The sequence below is a fragment of the Lithobates pipiens genome, unplaced genomic scaffold (assembly GCF_037356315.1).
Source record: "Lithobates pipiens isolate NorthernLeopardFrog02 unplaced genomic scaffold, aLitPip1_a1.2 Scaffold_17, whole genome shotgun sequence".
NCBI classification, from domain to species: Eukaryota; Metazoa; Chordata; class Amphibia; order Anura; family Ranidae; genus Lithobates; species Lithobates pipiens.
In genome coordinates, this window is record NW_027507755.1 from 1,189,815 (window position 1) to 1,210,638 (window position 20,824).

Here is a 20,824-nt window from a genome sequence, read left to right on the forward strand (position 1 = left end):
GGGGGTGTACATCTCACCTAGGTTGCTACACAGTGTGAGATGGCAAATCCAGGATGGATCAGTTTCTCAGCAGCAATATGCTGCTGAGTTGTTATTTAATCTTGTTGGGCCTGGGTTTATATGGAATGGCAGGTAGGTTTGGTAGAGGGACCTGTCATTCCACACCCCCCATCCCTCGTTCCAGTTCTGGGTTTTGGATCAGGTGAGCTTTGATCCTAATTAGCCTGGGAAGGTAAAGGCTCTGCGGGCCTGCAGGTGTTTGCTCTCAGCCAGGGAAACGAACAGTCTGTGTGTTTGAGGAAGCTGCAAGCACAGCCACTGCTGGAGCTAAAATCCACCCTGCGATATCCAGGCGAAAGACGCTGTGTTTATAAGTGTCAGATAGGTGAGAAGAACCTGTTAGTAAGCGCCCAGCCGGGCTAGGTTGTTTGTTTTTGTTATTATTTTGTTCCTGTTATACACAAGAAGCACGGTGTTGCTGTATACTTTGTTTGTTGGACTGTTTGTACCACGAATAAACGCCAAGGTCTGCTTTATAAAGTCCAAGTCTGCTGTGAACTGTGTCCAAACACACCCTACCCCGGGAAGATCCCTTACAATATATATATTCTACAGGGCTGCAAGAGTGCAAAATGGGGAAATGCATTGCCACCCTCCTTGGAGTTTGTGTTCTGAACAATTTAAGTGAAGTAGTTATTCTCAGCTATGCTCTCCATTGTGATAGAGTCTTATGCCACGTACACACGACCAGACCTCCCAGCAGACTAGGTCCGACGGACTGCACGACGCACTTCCGGCAGAGTTCCGATGGACTTTCCAAACGAACGGACTTGCCCACACATGACCGGACTTCCCGGCAGACTAGTTCCGCCGGTCTTCCCGGCGGACTTTCGACTGAGTTACGACGGACTTCCAAATGAATGGACTTGCCCATACACGGACTAAAGTCCGTTAATTTTGAACGTGATGAGTTACGACGGGACTAGAAAAGGAAGGTCAATCTCGCTGCTTTTATCGGCGAGATTGACACCTTGCGAGCCCCATCGCCTGGTATGGATTTTAAGGGGAACCCCCTATGCTGAAAAAACGGCGCGGGGGTCCCCCAAGGTCCATACTAGACCATTTTCCGAGCGTGCAGCCCGACCAGCCAGGAAAGGGAGTCGGGACGAGCGAGCGCCCCCCTCCCAAATCCTACCAGGCTGCATGCCCTCAACATGGCTACTTTGGGGAAGGGGGGCACTCTGTGGGCCCCCCACCCCAAAGCACCTTGTCCCTATGTTGATGAGGACAAGGGTCTCTTCCTGACAACCCTGGCTGTTGGTTGTCGGGATCTGCAGGCGGGGGGCTTACTGGAATACGGGAGCCCCCTTTAATAAGAGGGCCCCCAAATCCCGACCCCCCCACCCTATGTGAATAAGTATGGGGTACCCCTACCCATTCACCTGGGGGAAAGAAAGTCAATAAAAAAACACACTAGACAGGTTTTTAAAGTAGTTTATTAGGCAGCTTCAGGGGGCCTCTTTTGCTAATGGTGGCCCAGTCTCTTCCACCATCTTCTTCCGATGTTGACACAACGTTCTCCCGCTATAATTCTGTGTACAGGGTGGGCAACAACTTATATAGGCATGGGGCGGGGTCATGCCCCGGGCAGTGACGACATAATGGCGGGGTCCCGAGGCATGCTGGGATTGTGCCATCATAAGGGGTGGGGTCACTGGGTGACATCATCCAGTGACCCTGCCCCATGCCTATATAAGTCTTTGTGCACCATGTACACAGCATTACAGCGGGAGAGAGCGTTGTGTCAACATCGGAAGAAGAGAAGAGGGAAGAAGATGACGGAGAAGAGGCCGTGAGTGGGAGAAGAACTGGAGAGAGGGAAAGAAGGCCGGACAGCAGGAGAAGAGGCCGGCGAGAGCGGAGGAGTCGGAAGAGACCCTTGAAGACGGAAGGGACCCCCTGAGCTGCCTAATAAACTACTTTAAAAAACTGTCGAGTGTGTTTTTTTATTGACTTTCTTTCCCCCAGGTGAATGGGTAGGGGTACTATGTACCCCATACTTATTCACATAGGGTGGGGGGCCGGGATCTGGGGGCCCTCCCGGATTCTGATAAGCCTACCGCCCCCAGACTCAGACAAGCTGCCCTTGCATCATATTTGGTCCGTCGGACCAGCATACAGACGAATGGGTTTCCCACTAGGAACTGGGTCCGACGGAGTTCCGGCAGGAAGATTTAAAACATGTTCTATTTCTAAAGTCCGTTGGATTTTTGGACAGCAAAGGTCCGATGGAGCCCACACACAATCGAATTGTCCGATGGATTTGTTCTGTCGGACCTTTGCTGTCAAAAAGTCTGGTCGTGTGTATGTGGCATTATAGAGTCTAAGCTATGCATCGCTACCCTCACTAAGCCAAGGAGACATTGGTGTGAAGAGGCCATGTTTGTGCAGCTTTCACAACCTGTGTGAAATATTCTGCAGTTTATGCATACTCTTTGGCTTCCTTAACCTGCTTGCATTATTGCAGGAAACTGCAAGGTACAGTTACTCCCTGTCTGGTTATTTGGCAATTTACCTATTCACCTAAACTATCGCTTTGCCTCTTATCTAATCTAATCTAATCTAATCTAATCTAATCCTTTCAGCACAATTGTCAATGCAGTGCCCTAGCCAGTGTAAACTAATTTCACTTTTGTCTGAAAACGTAACTTTTCCTGTTGCGCTTCACACTATTCATTTGTATTTGTCTCCTGCTTGGCTCAGAAAGCCTCTCTTTAAAGAGAAATGTCCAAGAGAGGAAAATATTGAAATACGCAAAGCCTGTTTGATTTTTATCTGTCTCTTCTGTGGCTGCTTTGGTATGGATCTCCCAATGGAGCTTATGACAATGGAACAGCTCCTTTAATCAATTCAGCACAGGCAATGTTGAGCTGCATACTGTAATATTTCATGTCACGCAATGACAAATGAAAAGATGTAAAACCCATCAGAGAAGCATGGTGTTCTTATGACATGCTGTGTTGGCCCTGACTGGGTGTCTTTCCTTTAATCTGCCTTCACTATGTCTGGACACACCGGGACCACTGCCTGCCTCATGCCAATGTTGCGCTGTGTGTCTGTTTGTCTTATTTCTTTTCTCCTATCCATCAGGATAACATCAGCCATTGTACCTGTCATGTGAAGTGGAGGATGGTTTGGGAGCACAGAGAAATAAGCAGACAAGGAGACCTGGGGATACGGCTCTGAGGATGTTTGTGTATGAGATCTCCAGCTACACCCTGTGCTTATGTTTCCATCATGTTGCTTATCTTGTCTATAGAGTCAGACATTCCAATGTGCTGAATATTTCCCTACTTCTAAGAAGTTCTTATAATTTACAGTTCTTGCTCTCTAGTTATATTTCAAATGTTTAGCTGCCATAATCTGTAAAACTTTTTGGCCTTCATGTGAACTTTAAGGCTCCATGCACACTGAAGCTCATAAATGCCCGTTTTTTGGAGTTTTGGCGTTTTTTTTAACAACCCATAAACTCCCCTCTATGTTATCCTATGTGTCCATGCACACATGGATGTTTTTTGGATGTTTATCAGCAGTGGAGTTTAAGGGCTGTTTTCTGAACGCCACAAAATTGTGTTCAGGAGTCGTTTTTCCAACCACAAAAACCACCAAATGCTCATAAATGCTCATAAACATCGATAGACGCTCAAAAACGTGGCTCACCAGCATTTTTAAAGCTTTTGATCCATTGAAAGCAAAAAACAAAACAAAAACGCTAACGTGGAAAAATGCTAAAGAACGCTAATAAACGCTATTGCAAAAATGTTAAAAAACGTTGAAAGACTCCCTGCAAAGCTACTGACGTTTTTTATAAAGTTATTTTAACATCCAGTGTGCATGGAGCCTTAAACCTGGAATTCCATTCCTGTGAGGTCTTCATATTATACTTCATGGGATTGAATGTTGCATGTACAACTACAAAAATAAATATTATTAACCACTTCAGCTCCGGAAGGTTTTACCCCCTTCCCGACCAGCCATTTTTCGCGATACGGCACTGCGTTGCTTTAACTGACAATTGCGCGGTCGCGCGACACTCGTCCCAAATAAAATCAATGTCATTTTTTTCCAGAAATAGAGCTTTCTTTTTGGTAGGATTTGATCACCTCTGCGGTTAAAATTTTTTGTGCTATAAACAAAAAAAGACTGACAATTTTGAAAAAAAAAACAATATTTTTTACTTTCTGCTATAAAACATATCCAATAAAAAAATCTAATTTCTTTATAAATTTAGGCCATATGTATTCTGGTACACATTTTTTGTAAAGAAAAATCCCAATAATCCTATGTTGATTGGTTTGCCTAAAAGTTATAGCGTCCACAAACTAAGGGATAGATTTATGGACTGTTTAAAAAATATTATTTACTAGTGATGGCAGCAATTAGTGATTTTTAGCAGGACTGCGACATTGTGGCAGACAAATCTGACACTAAGTAACAATTTTTGGGGACAAGCGACACCACTACAGTGATCAGTGCTAAAAAAATAATGCACTGTCACTGTATAAATGGCACTGGCAGAGAAGGGTTTAACATCAGGGGCAAGCAAAGGGTTTAGTGTGTTCCCTGGGAGTGCTTGCTAACTGTAGGGGGAGTACTTTGACTAAAAGAAAACAGAGATCCGTGTTTTTGCTTAGCTTCTGCGGAGCCAAAGAAGATGATCACATACATGTACGTGATTTTGAGCTTAAGGGTTGCCCTGCCGCAGTACATGTATGTGGGGTGGTCCTTAAGTGGTTAAATGAATCGATCAAAGATTCTAAAATACTTGGCAAAAGGCCACTGTACAAAAAAGAAAAACACAGCGCTATTTCAAAAATCAAATAAAAAAGTGAAGAAAAAGTAATAAAACTGCAAAATTTCTGTGGGAAACACAGCCCAGCTGCTAGCACACAAACAAACCAAGTTCACATAACATATATACAAATTAGTGCTGCACTTAAAGGCACCTATTTAAAGTCCATGCAATACTTGAGAACAGTCCCAAAATTAATCACTCTGGTGCATCTAAAACTTAGTTAAAAGTCCACAGATGGCATTCAAGGTAAATTATCCTGCTAGGTTCCCAGACCTCGGAAACTCTTGAAAATGGGTTGTAGGCAAATAGAGAAAGTAGATACCCTTACCAGATGGGTTGGACACATCCACCTTATAGTAGTGTGTCTTGCAAGCTAATGGCGGGGCTCCAGCCACTCACCCCAGTACACCGACCAGATGTTGTTTTCCTCTCAGGGTTCCTTGCGGTATCCAGATGGGAAAGGTGAGTAGGGTTTCCGTGCCATAAACTGCTGTAGGGCTTGGTGCCAGAAGTCTCGTGAGAGTTCACCATAAAAGGAACAAAGCATAGAAAACGCCTCGCATGGTGAAATACAACCAATGATGGTTTATTGAAAAAAATTCTGATAAACAGAACTAAAATTATAAAATCACGTGATACATAAAAAACAATAGCAATGTGGGGAGCAAACAACTTCAGGCCACTGTACTTTATTGGTTTACCGAATACATGAATGACCTATTGTAAATACAGGCAGTCCCCGAGTTGCAAATGGGTTAGGGACTGCCGGTTTGTTCTTAAGTCGGAAATGCTGGTAAGTCACAAGCTCATGTGCAGAACGCCAAAGACGTCATTTTCCAATGTTTTCTGATGTTCTGTCAAGTAGCCACACATGCACAGATGACGTTTTCCGCTGTTTTCCAAGCTGCCCGCCGTTTAATAGTGGCCGTGCATGTGCAGAAGGTCACGCTGTCTACCGTACGTAAGTAGGAGTCGTTCGCAAGTCGGAGGTTCGTAACTCGGGGACTGCCTGTAAAACCTTATTAACTAATTTAGCAAATTTCAATTGAATCTAAACCAAAACTATTTTTGAAATCTTGGATAGAGTAGGGGATGTTTAAAATCACAGTTTTTTTTTTTTGTTTTTATTGTGCCATCTGAGTCTTGTTTCGCTTCACTTTCTCTGTTGTAAACTCAACATAAATTTAGAAGATATTTTTCCAATGTGAGATATTTTTCCAATGTGACTGTTTTTCCAACAACTAGAATTTTTTCCTCACTGTCATTTCTGGTAATATTGGTGATCAAAAGAATTAAACACAGATAGAGATGCAGACAGCAATAAAAACCAAAAAGTTTACCTTTGGTTCTAACTTATAAATTTATATTAGGTCAACCCCTTTGAGCTGGCGCCTGCAAGCCCTTTAAGGGCTTTAGCATGCTGCGAGGCAGGACTTATGGTCATATGACCACTGTGATTGGCTGCCATGGTGATCACATGATCAGAAAGCTCTCGATTGCAAGCAGCGAGCAGGAGCTTTCAGCTAGCATGGCGCACGCTCTTGGCACAGCTCTATCTGCACTATTGCACGCAAATATTTGGCCGCTCTGTGCCAAGGCCTGGCTGCCGAGAGGCCGCATGTTTGCGTGCGCTCAGCGCGAAGAAGTTAAATTAAACAACTCCTGCCAGCACATCAGGGTCCTTTCACAGGAGCGAAAGTTCAATGTTAGTCTATGGGCAGGCATATGTAAACAGACATGCATTTCTTTTAATTTCCGACTACCTTCAAGTATCTCTCTGATTACCCCTGAAGTCCAAAAAAATAAAATAATGAAAAAATCTAAAAAATCTGTATCCTTTTGCATTTTTTTCAGACCTAAACATCACAGATCAGAGTTAAAAAGATGTAAATCGATGAACTCAACCTTGAAAGTTGGAAATCAAATGTGAAATTAGTAATTACAAGAATTGTAATGTAAGAGACTTACAATTTATTACTTATTAATTTATTTATATTCTGAAACATGTTGGATATGTCAACGTGAACCCCATGCTTGAGTATTTATACTTCTAATAGATCTATCCAGGGGTCCTTCACTTTGAATGTATGGTATATGTGGGCAATATCGGATTGTTATATTTCCATTTGCATTGTGACATGTATCACCTTTTTTACCGTTTTTGGATAACATTTATTGATTTGATATTTTCTACCATCATTACTCTATTAACTTACTGCCTAAAAAATCCTGGGGGGGCAGGGTATTTCTCTCTTTCTGAAGTATGAGACTAATGCCCCGTACACACGATCAGAAATTCCGCCAGCAAAAGTCCAATGAGAGCTTTTGGATGGAAAATGCAATCGTGTGTATACTCCATCGGACTATTGCTGCTGAAATTTCGGCCAGAAAAGATTGAGAGCATGTTCTCAATTTTTCGGTCGGAAAAAGTTCAGATTGGAAATTCCGATTGTCTGGACAAATTCCGACACGCAAAATTCATAGGCATGCTCCGAAACAATTCAATTCTCGGGAAGCATTGAACTTCGTTTTCTCGGCTCGTCATAGTGTTGTACGTCACCGCGTTCTTGATGGTCGAAAGGTCAGAGAACTTGTGTGTGATCGTGTATATGCAAGAGCGGAATCCCGTCGAAAAACCATCAGAGCTTTCTCCGACCAATATTCCGATCGTTTGTATGCGGCATTAGGGTGTGCCTATGCTAATGCAAAAAATTTAGTTGCAGTGACTAATATTCCCTAAAAGAGAACTTTAAAGTTAAATTCCTAGCATATATTAAAAAAAACACCAAATAAAAGCATTAATTGTGAATTTATTAAAAAATATCTGAATTTATTCTTAAAGGCACAGTGTCATTGAATTAATAAAAAATAAATACAATAAAACATGACCTGCAAAAATAAGGATTTATACAATTTTTTCCAGTCTTGAAAGTGAGGGTTTGGCCCTCACAGAGTCTTGATCGCAATATCATTGAGTCTATCTGGGATTACAAGAAGGGAGGGTTTTGAGGCAGCCTAAGAAGATCTGTGTTTAGTTCTCCAAGATGTTAGGGACAACCTACCTGCCAAGTTCCTTCAAAGACTGTGTGTAAGTATACCTAGAAGAATGGATGCTGTTTTGAAGGCAAAGGATGGTCACACCAAACATTGATTTGATTTGGATTTCTCTTCTGGTCATTTACTACATATTTTGTTAATTGATAAAAAGAGACTAGCAACATTTTTAATTTATTTATACAGTATTTTAGCTGTGAATTTTGCTGTTTTCCTGGAATTCAAGTTTAAGCTGCAAGTGCAGGCACAGTCTGAATACCATGACCGTACATGAGACTGGAGCAGGAAAGGTGGCCATTGACTCACAATACTGGATCCAGCTTGTCTCATACCATTTCCTGGCTTATAGCTGAACTTCAGATTTTAATGTGTGCCTCCAACTCTTATCCTCTGCCTCTTTTCTCATTTCTGAAAGCAGTGCTCTTTTCATGTACAGGCGATGATTGCAGTTAATTATAAAGATTACAGGTAATTATGACAAACTTTAAAAAAGTTACAGTGCTGCCTAGAATGTGAAATCTTCAATCTGCATGCACTAACAAATAACATTTAGAAAGACTGTTAACTCTATGTACTTTATTTCCCTTTTTTGCTAAAGTTGTTCTTTTAAAGTCCAGCTTCAACTTGAGAGGCCAAATAACCCATTCCCCCTCAGGCCCATGAATACATTTATTTATTTATTTTATTGTATACATATCCTTTTCCCAGGGGTATAATAGCTTGTCACATGACATGCAGTGTCCTCTTCCTCCTCTTGATTGGCGGTCCACAATGATGCAGAGAGAATCACTGATCTACTGACAGACAGCAACTGTTCAACTTTGTATTATGTAGTAATGTAGAGGCAGGTCCGTGAATAATGTTGGGTGCAGTGGCGGCTGGTGCTCCATTTTTTTTGGGGGGGGGGGGCAAATGAACCCCCTGCCGCTGGGTCCGCACTTACCTCATCCACAGTTGCAGGACTCCCCTCCTTCTCAGCCACCGTAAAGTCCATACACAGCAGAAGGATGAAGCAGTAGGAGAGCAGCCAGGTAGACAGAGCCAGGCTGTGGCACACACCAACGACAGACATTGCCATCTTTCTTCTCCAAAGCTCAGGCTGCATGGTATTTCTGCCTCTGAACAGACTGCACACTCATTGGCTGCCGCCAGCTCCCCCCACTTCCTCCTCCTCCTCTACTCCTCTTCTCCTCTTCTCCACTGCTTACCTGCTCCAACTACCGCTGCACACATCACACAAGTGGGTGGGCTTGGGGCACAGAGCACTGCCCAGACTTTTTGAAGCCAATTCAAGCCCCAAGCTCTAATCATGTGCTTCTAAAAAAATAACAGTGAAATCCATGTTTCCGGTGCCCTACATAGAGATTAAGGGCTGGGCACAGGAATTAGGGGGGCAGAGCCCCTAGTGAGCAGGCAGCCACTGGTTGGGTCTCAGAAAGAGGGCCAGCACTGGACCACAGCATTGTAAGTCTTCAGGGGACAACATCAGGGAAGAAGGTGAGAATTGCAGCAAAGGTTAGTTTTAGGTTCCATTCACACTTGTGTGACTTGTCATACAACTTTGGACATCAAAGTTGCCTGACAAGTTGTTCCCCATGTTTTCCAGTAATAACCATTCATATATGCACGACATATATGCATGTTCGACTCGAACACCGGCTGTTCGCCCGTTCAGCGAAGCCAGAACTCTGTGGGCCGTACGTGCCAAATTCGCGTGACGCTCACAGCCCACAATGCACTGCGCCATCGCAGTGCATTGCTGGCTCATGATTGGCCAAGCATGCACTGTGACCCAGCATGCTTGGCCAATCACAGCGCCGGCAGCGAGGAAAGCCATGATTGGCCACAGGCAGGATGCCTGTGGCCAATTATAGCTCAGGCTGTGTAGTGCATGCCCCACACTATAAAAAGGCTGCTGTCTGCAGGAGTTGGTGGATGTTGTCTGTGTGCCTTCACCTGCACAATACATCTGTATCTACCTTTCATTGCTGTTCTGAGTGTTCTCTAATTGAGCCATCTGCCATCTGCAGGAGTTAGTGGGTGACTGGGTGTTGTCTGTGTGCCTGCACCGTAGAATACACCTGTATCTACCCTTTGTTGCAGTTCTCTAATTGAGCCATTTGCCATCTGCAGGAGTTAGTGGGCGACTGGGTGTTGTCTGTGTGCCTGCACCGCAGAATACACCTGTATCTACCCTTTGTTGCAGTTCTCTAATTGAGCCATCTGCCATCTGCAGGAGTTAGTGGGTGACTGGGTGTTGTCTGTGTGCCTGCACCTCAGAATACACCTGTATCTACCCATTGTTGCTGTTCTCTAATTGAGCCATCTGCCATCTGCAGGAGTTGGTGGGCGACTGGGTGTTGTCTGTGTGCCTGCACCGCAGAATACACCTGTATCTACCCTTTGTTGCAGTTCTCGAATTGAGCTATCTGCCATCTGCAGGAGTTAGTGGGCGACTGGGTGTTGTCTGTGTGCCTGCACCGCAGAATACACCTGTATCTACCCTTTGTTGCAGTTCTCTAATTGAGCCATCTGCCATCTGCAGGAGTTAGTGGGCGACTGGGTGTTGTCTGTGTGCCTGCACAGCAGAATACACCTGTATCTACCCATTGTTGCTGTTCTCTAATTGAGCCAACTGCCATCTGCAGGAGTTATTGGGTGACTGGGTGTTGTCTGTGTGCCTGCACCTCAGAATACTCCTGTATCTACCCATTGTTGCTGTTCTCTAATTGAGCCATCTGCCATCTGCAGGAGTTAGTGGGCGACTGGGTGTTGTCTGTGTGCCTGCACAGCAGAATACACCTGTATCTACCCTTCATTGCTGTTCTCTAATTAAGCAATCTGCCATCTGCAGGAGTTAGTTTGTGTTGTGTGCCTCCAGCGCAGTATATACCTGTAGCTACCTATATTGCTCTTCTCTAATTTAACCATCTGCAGGAGTTAGTTGGTGTTGTGTGCCTCCAGCACAGCACAGTATACACCTATATCTACCCTTTATTGCTGGTGTTCTATAATAAAGGCATCTACAGGAGTTAGTGGGTGTTGTGTGCCGCCAGCACAGCACAGTATACACCTATATCTACCCTTTATTGCTGGTGTTCTATAATAAAGGCATCTGCAGGAGTTAGTGGGTATTTTGTGCCTCCAGCACAATATACACTACCCAATTGCTGGTTTTCCCATCTCCCTGCAGGCCATTATCATGTCTGGAAGACCAACAAGGAGAGGCAGACAGGCATGAGCCAATAAAAGAGGGAAAGCAGGCTCTGTGCCTAGAGACAACAGTGCTGGTCATGGACGCGGTGCATCATCATCATCAGTACGTGGCCATGGGACACGCTTGTCCTTATTTTCGGCAGCTGGACGCGTTGAGCCGCATCATGCCGAAGACTTGGTAGAGTGGATGACCAAGCCCTCTTCATCCTCCTCATCCTCTCTCACCCAGGCTCAGGGTACTAGCAAAGCAGCTGCCAACGCATCCTCTTCCCTCGTCTCAATGTCTTCATAAGTGACTCCTTCCCTAGACCCACCACGTCCTCCTGAGGAGTCCCCCGAAATGTTTGAGCACAGAGTGGGTACATTCTCCAGGAGGATTCCCAGTGTTTTGACGGCTCTGATGATGAAACCCAGCTAGAGGAAGGCAGTAGCATGAATGCAGAGAGAGGGTAAGCTCAAGAAGGACAGCAATCTAGCAGTCAAGTTCCACAAGCTGCAGCATACTGCCAGGTTTGCTCCAGTGATGAAGAGGTAGGGGATGATGAGCGCACTGACTCCACGAGGGTGCCTGGTAGGAGAGAGGAGGAGGAGGAGGCACATCTCCAACGAGGCAGGATGCCCTCTGGGGGCCAACTTAGGGGCAGCACACTGACTGAATCAAACCGCAGAGCTCCGCCTGTGCAGGGCGCTGCTTCTGCGCTTTATTCTTTTATTTTTTTTTTTTTTTTCCATAAATAATTTATTGAAGTTTTAAACAGTACAATAACAGGCGATACAGAATGTACTAAAAAAAAAGGGAAAGACATAGCACAAATTGAGATCACAGATAACAGTATAAACTGAGGGGTGGTCTCGAACCCATTTTGTTTTATATAGCAGTCTACACCTTAAACAATATTGACTGTAAGCGGAAGGATCGCGGAGATTGGCCCGATAAGTTCCCATTGCAGGTGGTTGGGAAGTGTACTGTACACAATCCAAAGTTGAAGCTGCCGGGGTATGTCATTGGTTGTGGGCGTTATCGTCTCCCTAAGGGATTGTTAAGTTGAGTGAAGGTACGGGGGGAATGGGAAGAATGTCGGGCGATAGTATGGTATGTGGGGCAGAACAAGTGGGTAAGCGGCTAACCGGAGCCAGTCAGCCGAGCTGAGATCTAAGTCATCTGTGTCTGGGCTAACTCCCCACAGGGGGGAGGTCAGTGGGGCACTAGGAGATGGAGGGGATGTGGATGGGACAGGTATGGGGGGGATAGGGGATAAGGAAGGGGCATGGGAGAGGAGGGGTGTCGTCTCTCCGGGCTCCTCCACCAAATATGCACCGTTGCATAGGTGCGTATGGCCGTCCGCTCGAGTTCCTTTGAAAGGAGGAAAAATACAAAAAATAAAAATAAGACTTGCACCACCTGGGCCAGTACCAGGTCGTATAGCAAAACAATCAGGGGTTTACTAAATGCGTACTTAATTATGGGAGCTATTTGAGGAGAAAAGGCAGCCATAATCTCGGGAAATGTGTCCACTTATCCCAGGTCCGCGCATACTTCTGTGGGGAGTCTCGGGCAATGTGAATGAGCTCCTCCATTTCCGCTACTTTCGCTACCGTGTTTAGCCATTCAGTAATGGAGGGGATATTGGGGGAGCCCCAATGGATTGGGATGCAGAGCTTGGCGGCGTTAAGGAGATGTAGGGTCAATGATTTCAGGTAGAGTCGTGTGGGGATAGAGGTATGGTGGAGAAGCATGCAAACCGGTGTATATTCTATCGTGCTGTTGGTGATGGTGCTAGATATTCTATGAACCCGTGTCCAAAAGGTTTGGATTTTGGGGCAAGTCCACCAGATGTGTAGGAGCGATCCCCCATCATTTAAGCATCTCCAACATTTGTTGGGAGCATCAAGTTTAAATTTATGTAGCAGCTCAGGCGACCGATACCATCTAGATAGAAGTTTGAAGTTATTCTCCTGGGTGTGAACATTCAGCGAGCCTTTGTGTGTGATTATTAAAATTCTTTCCCAGTCTTCCTCAGAGAGGTTTATTTGTAAATCTCTCTCCCAAGCCTGACAAGCTTTCCAGTCCTTCGGGGAGGCGGACTGAAAGAATAGGGAATAGATTATAGAAATTAAATGTCGTTGAAGAGTGCTTTGGGAACAGAGATTTTCAAATGATGTTAGCCGTCTGGACAGCTTGCCATCTACGTTTTCCGCTCTAAGGAAGTGGCGAATTTGGAAGTATGTCCACTTAGGGCAGGGGGGGGCAGTCATCCTTGGTAGGGAGAGCACTACATTCCAAAAGTCCCTCATTGCTGTAAAAGTGGTGGGCTCGGACTTCCTGGTGTACCCAACAATCCTTGAGAAAATTATTAGACATTCCCGGGGGGAAGGCTGGATTAAATCGGATGGGTGTGAGGGGACCTGGAGAGGAGGAGAGCTTGAATTTACAGCAAGCTTCCTTGAAATTATTCAGAGTAGCACTTACAAGGGGGTGATCTTTAAGCGTTTTGGGAACATTGGCGGAGTGGATCCACGGGGCGTTTTTGATGGGTATGGCAGAGAGCGAGTTATCTATGTGGATCCAGTCCTTATTCCCTTTGCGGGTGGACCAGTCCACTATTCTGACCATATGGCAGGACAGGTAATAATTTTTGAGGTCTGGTAGGCCGATTCCATCTGCGCTTTTGGGGAGTGTGAGCTGATTGTAACTAATCCTAGGGCATCTGTGTTTCCACAGAAATTGGGTGGATAAGCGTTTAACAAGTCGAAAGAAGGAGGGCGGTAGTTGGATGGGAATAGTTTGTAGAAGATAGAGAATTCGTGGGAGAACATTCATTTTGAGAATGGCTGCACGACCAAACCACGAGAAATGGGATTTGTCCCATTTCCGTAAGTCTTCGGCTATGGTACGCGAGAGGGGGAGGAAATTTGTAGAGAATAGATCGCTAAGGCGTGTGGGAAGTTGGATTCCTAGGTACGTTATAGCTTCCCGTTGCCAGGAGAACGGGAATGAGCTTTGGCAGTGGGAGACTAACTCTCCAGGCAAGGTGACATTCAGGGCACTGGATTTTGAGAAATTTATTTTGAGATTGGAGATACGGCCAAAAGTTTCAAAATCTTTGAGTAGGTTTGGGATCGTTACTAACGGTCACTGAGAAAAAGCAGAATACCGTCCGCGAATGCAGCTAATTTATGGATACGCCCAGCCACTGGAATTCCTCTAATATTTTCGTTTGCTTGAATACATCTGAGCAGGGGTTCCAGTGTCAGAATAAATAAAATGGGGGATAGCGGGCAGCCCTGTCTCGTTCCGTTGCGGATGGGGAAGGCATTTGACAGGCGGCCGTTAACCCTTATACTGCGCTTTATTCTAAAAGTTCTTTGGTGTGGGCTTTTTTTGAGACGAGTGCATCAGATCGCACCGATGCTATTTGCAACACATGTCTCAAGCGTATCTCCTGTGGCCAAAACATCAGCCGCTTAGGCACCACATGCTTGACCAGACATATGTTAACCTGCCATGCAGCTTGTTGGCAAGCTTACCTCAAAGACCCACGCCAAAGAACAAAGCAGACCTCTCCTTGCACCTTATCAGCTGGGATCTCCAACCCCACTAGGCCTTCAGTCCTCTCTGAAACCTGTGCTGAGAGGAATGAAGGTGTAGAATTAGGTGTGTCAAAGCCAAGAGCTTGCGGGCACTCTGCTAGCAGTACACCCACTTCCGATTGTAGCAGGCAAATTTCCCTGTCCCAGCTGCTGGATCGTCAAAAGAAGTTCACTCCCAGCCATCCACATGCCCAGCGGTTGAATGCTAGCTTGGCTAAATTGCTAGCACTTCAACTGCTGCCTTTTCAGTTGGTAGACTCGGCCTTCTTTCGTGAGTTTGTGCAATGTGCGGTTCCTCAGTGGCAGGTCCCCAAACACCACTTTTTCTCACGGAAGGCGATTCTGGCTCTCTACCGGCATGTGGAAGGCAATGTCCTTGCCTCGCTGGACAGGGCGATCAGCGGTAAGGTGCATATTACTGCTGACTCATGGTCCAGCAGGCATGGAAAGGGATGTTACCTGTCTTTCACAGCCCATTGGGTCACTCTTCTGGCAGCTGGGAAGGATGCAGGACAAGGTGCAGTAGTGTTGGAGGTTGTTCTGCCACCATGCCTCCAAAATGCTACTACTGGTTGTGACACACCTCTCTCCTCCACCCCCTCCTCTTCTTCTTCCTCCATGGCCTCTTTCAGTGCTCTGTCCTCAGAACCAGCGGTGCTCCGTAGGCGTTCAAGGGGCTACGCAAGTACGCAGGCAAAACGATGCCATGCCGTGCTTGGGCTATTTTGTTTGGGGGACAGGAGCCACACTGGGGCAGATATTTCGTTAGCTCTGCAGGGGCAGGCCGAGAGGTGGTTGACAACATGCCAGCTTAAGCCAGGATTGGGGGTTTGCGACAATGGCACCAACCTCCTCTCCGCCCTCCGACAGGGACAACTGACCCATGTGCCCTGTGTGGCTCACATCCTTAACCTGGTGGTGCAGCGGTTCTTGGGCAGGTACCCGGGCTTACAGGATGTCCTGAAGCAGGCCAGGAAAGTCTGTGTGCATTTCCGCATAGCATTTAATGCCTGTGCTCAGCTGGCTGAGCTCCAAAAGGAGTTGAACCTGCCCAAGAACTGCCTTCTATGTGACATGCCCACCAGGTGGAACTCAACGTTGGCCATGCTGCAGCAGCTGCACATACAGCAGAGGGCCATCAATGAGTACCTGTGTGACTACAGCACCAGGACAGGGTGAGGGGAGCTCAGTTTTTTCTTACCACTCCAGTGGGACATGATCAGGGATGCATGCACTGTCCTGTCACGTTTGGGGAGGCCACAAGGATAGTGAGCAGTGACAGTGCATGCATCAGTGACACTATACCTCTTGTCCACCTGTTGGAGCATACGCTGTGTGGAATAATGGACAGGGCACTTGAGGCAGAACAGAGGCAGGAAGAGGAGGACTTCCTTGCCTCTCAAGGCCCCCTTTATCCAGACAGTGTTCCTGCTGTCCCACTCATCACACAGGAAGAGGAGGATGATTGTGTCAGCATGGAGGTGGAGCCTGGCACTCAGCATCAGCAGCAGCAGTCTTGTAGGGATGATTTACAGTCCCAAGAAACACGTGGACTTGTACGTGGCTGGGAGGAGGTAGCTGCGGATCATGTTGTCCTTAGTGACCCAGAGGACTCCGGACCGAATGCCTCAGCTAACCTATGCTGCATGGCCTCCCTGATCCTGCAAAGCCTGCGGAAGGATCCTCGTATTCTTCGGATCAAGGAGAGGGACCATTACTGGCTGGCCACTCTACTTGATCCACGGTACAAGGGTAAGGTTGCGGACCTTATCTTGCCGACACAGAGGGAGCAGAGGATGAGACATCTCCGGGAGGCTTTGCAGAAAGGTCTGTGCAACGCGTTCCCAGAGACTGGGAGGTTACAAACTCCTGGTCTTGGACAATGTGTTACTGAGGCATCGGTCAGAAGGAGCGTGGCTGTCTGACCGATGCGTTCAGACAATTTTTTAGTCCACAGCCCCAAGGTATGATCAGTTCCAGCAACCATCGCCAGCGTCTGATTTACATGGTGCAGGAATACCTAGGGGCAAGGTCAGACTTGGACACCTTTCCCACCGAAAATCCTCTGGCTTACTGGGTCTTGAGGATGGATAACTGGACAGAGCTTGCACAGTATGCAATTGAGCTACTGGCCTGTCCTGCATCCAGCGTTCTTTCAGAACGCACCTTCAGTGCTGCTGGTGGCTTTGTAACTGATCACAGGGTGCGCCTGTCCACTGACTCGGTTGATCAACTGACCTTCATAAAGATTAATCAGTCTTGGATCACCAACAGTTACCAAGCACCTGAAGCTGATGTAAGCGAATCATTTTTTGGAAATTCCACATCCCTTCAAGACTGCCTATGCTGATGCTGAGTGGCTGTCCTGTTATGTTGCCTGTCTATCCTCTTCCTCCTCCGCTAATATCTTGGAAGAACATTTTTGGTTCTGGGTGATGCCACCAGCCCAATTTTTTAGCCCCTGTTTAACAGGGGTGTGTAATTAAAATTTTTGATGCAATGCTTTGTAGCAGGGCTCATTCCTGCACTACAAATAGAGTATATGGGAGAGGTTACAGTGTCGTGGCTCCAGCACCAGTTCCACCAGTCCAATTTTTAAGCCCCTGTTTAACAGGGGCGTGTAATTACAATTTTTTAAACAATACATTTTTATTCAAGTTTTTCACAGGGCATAAAATATACAAACTGACTTTCGTACATAAAACATTTTGTTTTAACAGTCCGCTTCAGAAGGAGACAATAGAGACAGATCCCATTTACAAAGTAAGTACGAAATTAGCAGGAGAATGCGATACATTACAAACACACATTTCTATTCAAATATTATCTCCATTAACTAGGACCGTATTGCCCTCCTACTGCAGGTGCCCCTTGCGGGATCTAACTGCACCCCCAAAGGAGAGCCCGGACAGATCCATTGTGCAATCGTGTGTTGTGCAAAAAAAAGGAAAAATCCAGCAACATGCATTTCCATTACTCCGAAGGTATAACAATTACTCAAAATGCAACAGTGCTGACTCCCCATGATATCTACTACACATCATAAAGAAAGTCAGAAAATAAACAGGAAAAATAACCAAAACCATAACAAGTAGGGAAAAAAAGGGGGGGGGGGGAGGACGGGGGAGGAACCCATAACTAGGTTCCAAAGCAGGATGCTGCCATTCGCCAAAAGGTGTTGGTTGTAAAAAAAAGGTAAGGTGTATTACATCAATTGGCTATGGTACATTAGCCTTATACCAGTCGCACCACGGTTGCCAATTATTTAGAAAAGCAGTATGTTTGCCCGATGCCGATGCCAAGATTAGCTCATAGTTATAGTGAATAGCGAGAGTCCGAATGACCTCAGGGACATCCGGAAGGTGAGGGGATTTCCAGATCCTGAGAAGTACTAATTTAGCGGCCAAGAACAAGTGGGTCACAAACTGTCTAAGTGAAGGCGGAATATCTTCTATCCCTACATTAAGCAATGCCAAGGCAGGGGAGGGGGGTAGTATGATTCCGGTGACCTGACGGAATATTGCAAAAATTCTCATCCAGAACCCAGCTAGTTTACTGCAGGACCACAGTACATGAAGGATAGTCCCCACTTGGGAGCAATTCCGCCAACACAGTGAAGAGATAGAAGAGTTGAACTTGGCTAAACGGTACGGAGTAAGATACCATCTTTGCGTAGTTTTGTGCGCTAATTCCCAAAGGGAGGTGCATTTGGTGGCAGAATATGTGCGGTGGATAACTATGCTCCATTGCTCTTCGGAGATAGGGATACCAAGATCTCTCTCCCAGGCCAACATGGGCCCAGTCTTTTCTAACAAAGATTTGTCATCGAGAGTGTTATAAAATAAGGAGATCCCGCCTTTTTTCCCCCCTCCCACTATCAAGATACTGTTTGACACGCCAATGAACTTTATAAGGTGTAATGTGTTTGCCTGTAATGTAAGACTGGACTCAATAGTAATTAAAGTATTCCAAGTGCGCTAGTCCGTACTCCTCTTGCACTTTTGCAAAGGGTTTAGGCTTGGATTCACTAAACAGGTTGTGGATCCAATGGATTCCCGAGTTATACCAAGTTTGCAAGGAGAGCTCCGGGATTAGTAATGTTAAGATTGATATGGGCAGTTGTATTGTGGAGGATAGACCACTCCGGGGTTGTGTAGAAACTAGTAGTTTCCATGAACGCAGGGATGCCAACACCGGGAGCGGAAGACCAGCCGGCGTCCGTGCCAGGTGCGGGAATGCCAGGGCGAAATTTCTCAAGTTGTTACCCGGGACACAGTGCTGCTCTATTTCCCCCCACAGCGAGCTAAGATAGCTGCTCTGTAGTAATCCGCCAGCACAGGCAAGCCGAGACCCCCAGCTTGTCTAGATTTACTCAATTTTTTGAACGCGCTCCTAGCTCTCCTACCCTCCCAGAGAAATCCTGATAGCATAGTCTGTAGTTTACTAAAAAATTGGTTTGTAACCGGAACAGGGACCGTCCGGAAGATATAGATCAGCTGGGGCAATATTTGCATTTTGAACGCCGCAAGGCATCCTGACCAGGAAAGAATATGTTTACTGAGGATTTGGAGACCGGACCTTAATTTGTCCACCAGGGGAATATAATTAGCTTTAAAGAGTTGGTTAGGATGGGGGGTTAATGTAATCCCTAAGTAAGAGATCCCCAAGTCTTGCCATAGAAAAGGGTAAGTATTCTGCAGGAGTTTCCTTTCGTGCAAGGGAATTCCCAGGTCCAGAACATAGGACTTGGATGAATTCACTTTGTAATAGGAGACTTTGCTAAAGTTATCGAGAATCTTGGTGACATGCATCAGAGAAGCCGATGGCCTAGAAAGCATTAAAATCACGTCGTCTGCGAAAAGGCCGATCACGTGTTTGCGACCATTGACTTCGAACCCATGAACATTAGGGTCTTGTCTGATGCACGCAGCCAATGGCTCAATAAGCATATTAAAGATCAAGGGGGATAATGGACACCCCTGTCGGGTGCCATTCGTAATTTGGAAAGGTTTCGACATCATTCCAGAGGAGTATACCCTAGCTGAAGGAGATGTATAGAGAGCCAATATGGCAGATAATATATGGCCGGTAAAACCGAATGCACCCAGCACCCCAGACAGATAACCCCAATGGACCCGGTCGAACGCCTTCTCCGCATCCAAAGCAAGGATCTGCTCCTTGCTTTGGATGCGGAGAAGGCGTTCGACCGGGTCCATTGGGGTTATCTGTCTGGCGGCGTCCGAGGTCTGTCGCCCCTTAGTGAATCCCGATTGGTCAACATTAATGATAGTAGGTAGCATCGGCATCAGGCGTAGTGCCAGCATTTTAGCATATATCTTTAGGTCATTGTTTAACAAGGATATAGGCCTAAAATTTTGAGGAACCTCGAGGGCCTTGCCCGGTTTAGGCAAAGTCACAATAATTGCTTCCAACATTTCTGGCGGGAAGAGGGCAGAGGCAGCAGCATTCTCATAGACCTTGAGGAGATGGGGAACCAGAACAGCCTTGAAAATCTTATAGTATTCTCCAGTCAGCCCATCAGGACCTGGGGATTTGTTGCTTGGTAATATGTCTATAGCCCTATACATCTCAATAAGCGTGAAAGGCAGATTCAGGCTATCCAGCTGTTCAGAAGTTAAAGTAGGGATCTTTGCTGTTGCTAAGAACCTCGCTATATCCTCCCTAGAAGGCTGTGGGGTAGAACTATCTTTACTCAGATTGTAGAGAGATTCGTAGTAATCGCTAAAGGAATCAGCTATCCTTTGCGGATCATATTTCTTGGTATTAGTCTTGGGGTTGAGCAAATGAGGTATCTTCGATTTAAACCGTTGTCCCTGAAGTCTACGCGCCAAGGCCTTCCCGGCCTTATTGCCCGTAGAATAGAAGGACAGTTTTAACCTCTGCTCCATACGCTCAAACTTGTGTAATAACACGAGTCTGAGTTCATGCCTCAAACGTCCTAAAGCTACATGGTAAGATGGAGAGGGAGTGGTTTTGTTCAGATTTTCTAGAATTGTAATCTGGTTGAGAAGGTCGTCAGTCTGCTTCTGCCTCTGCCTCTTTAACCGCGCCCCTTGCTGAAAAAAAATTCCACGAATAACCGCCTTA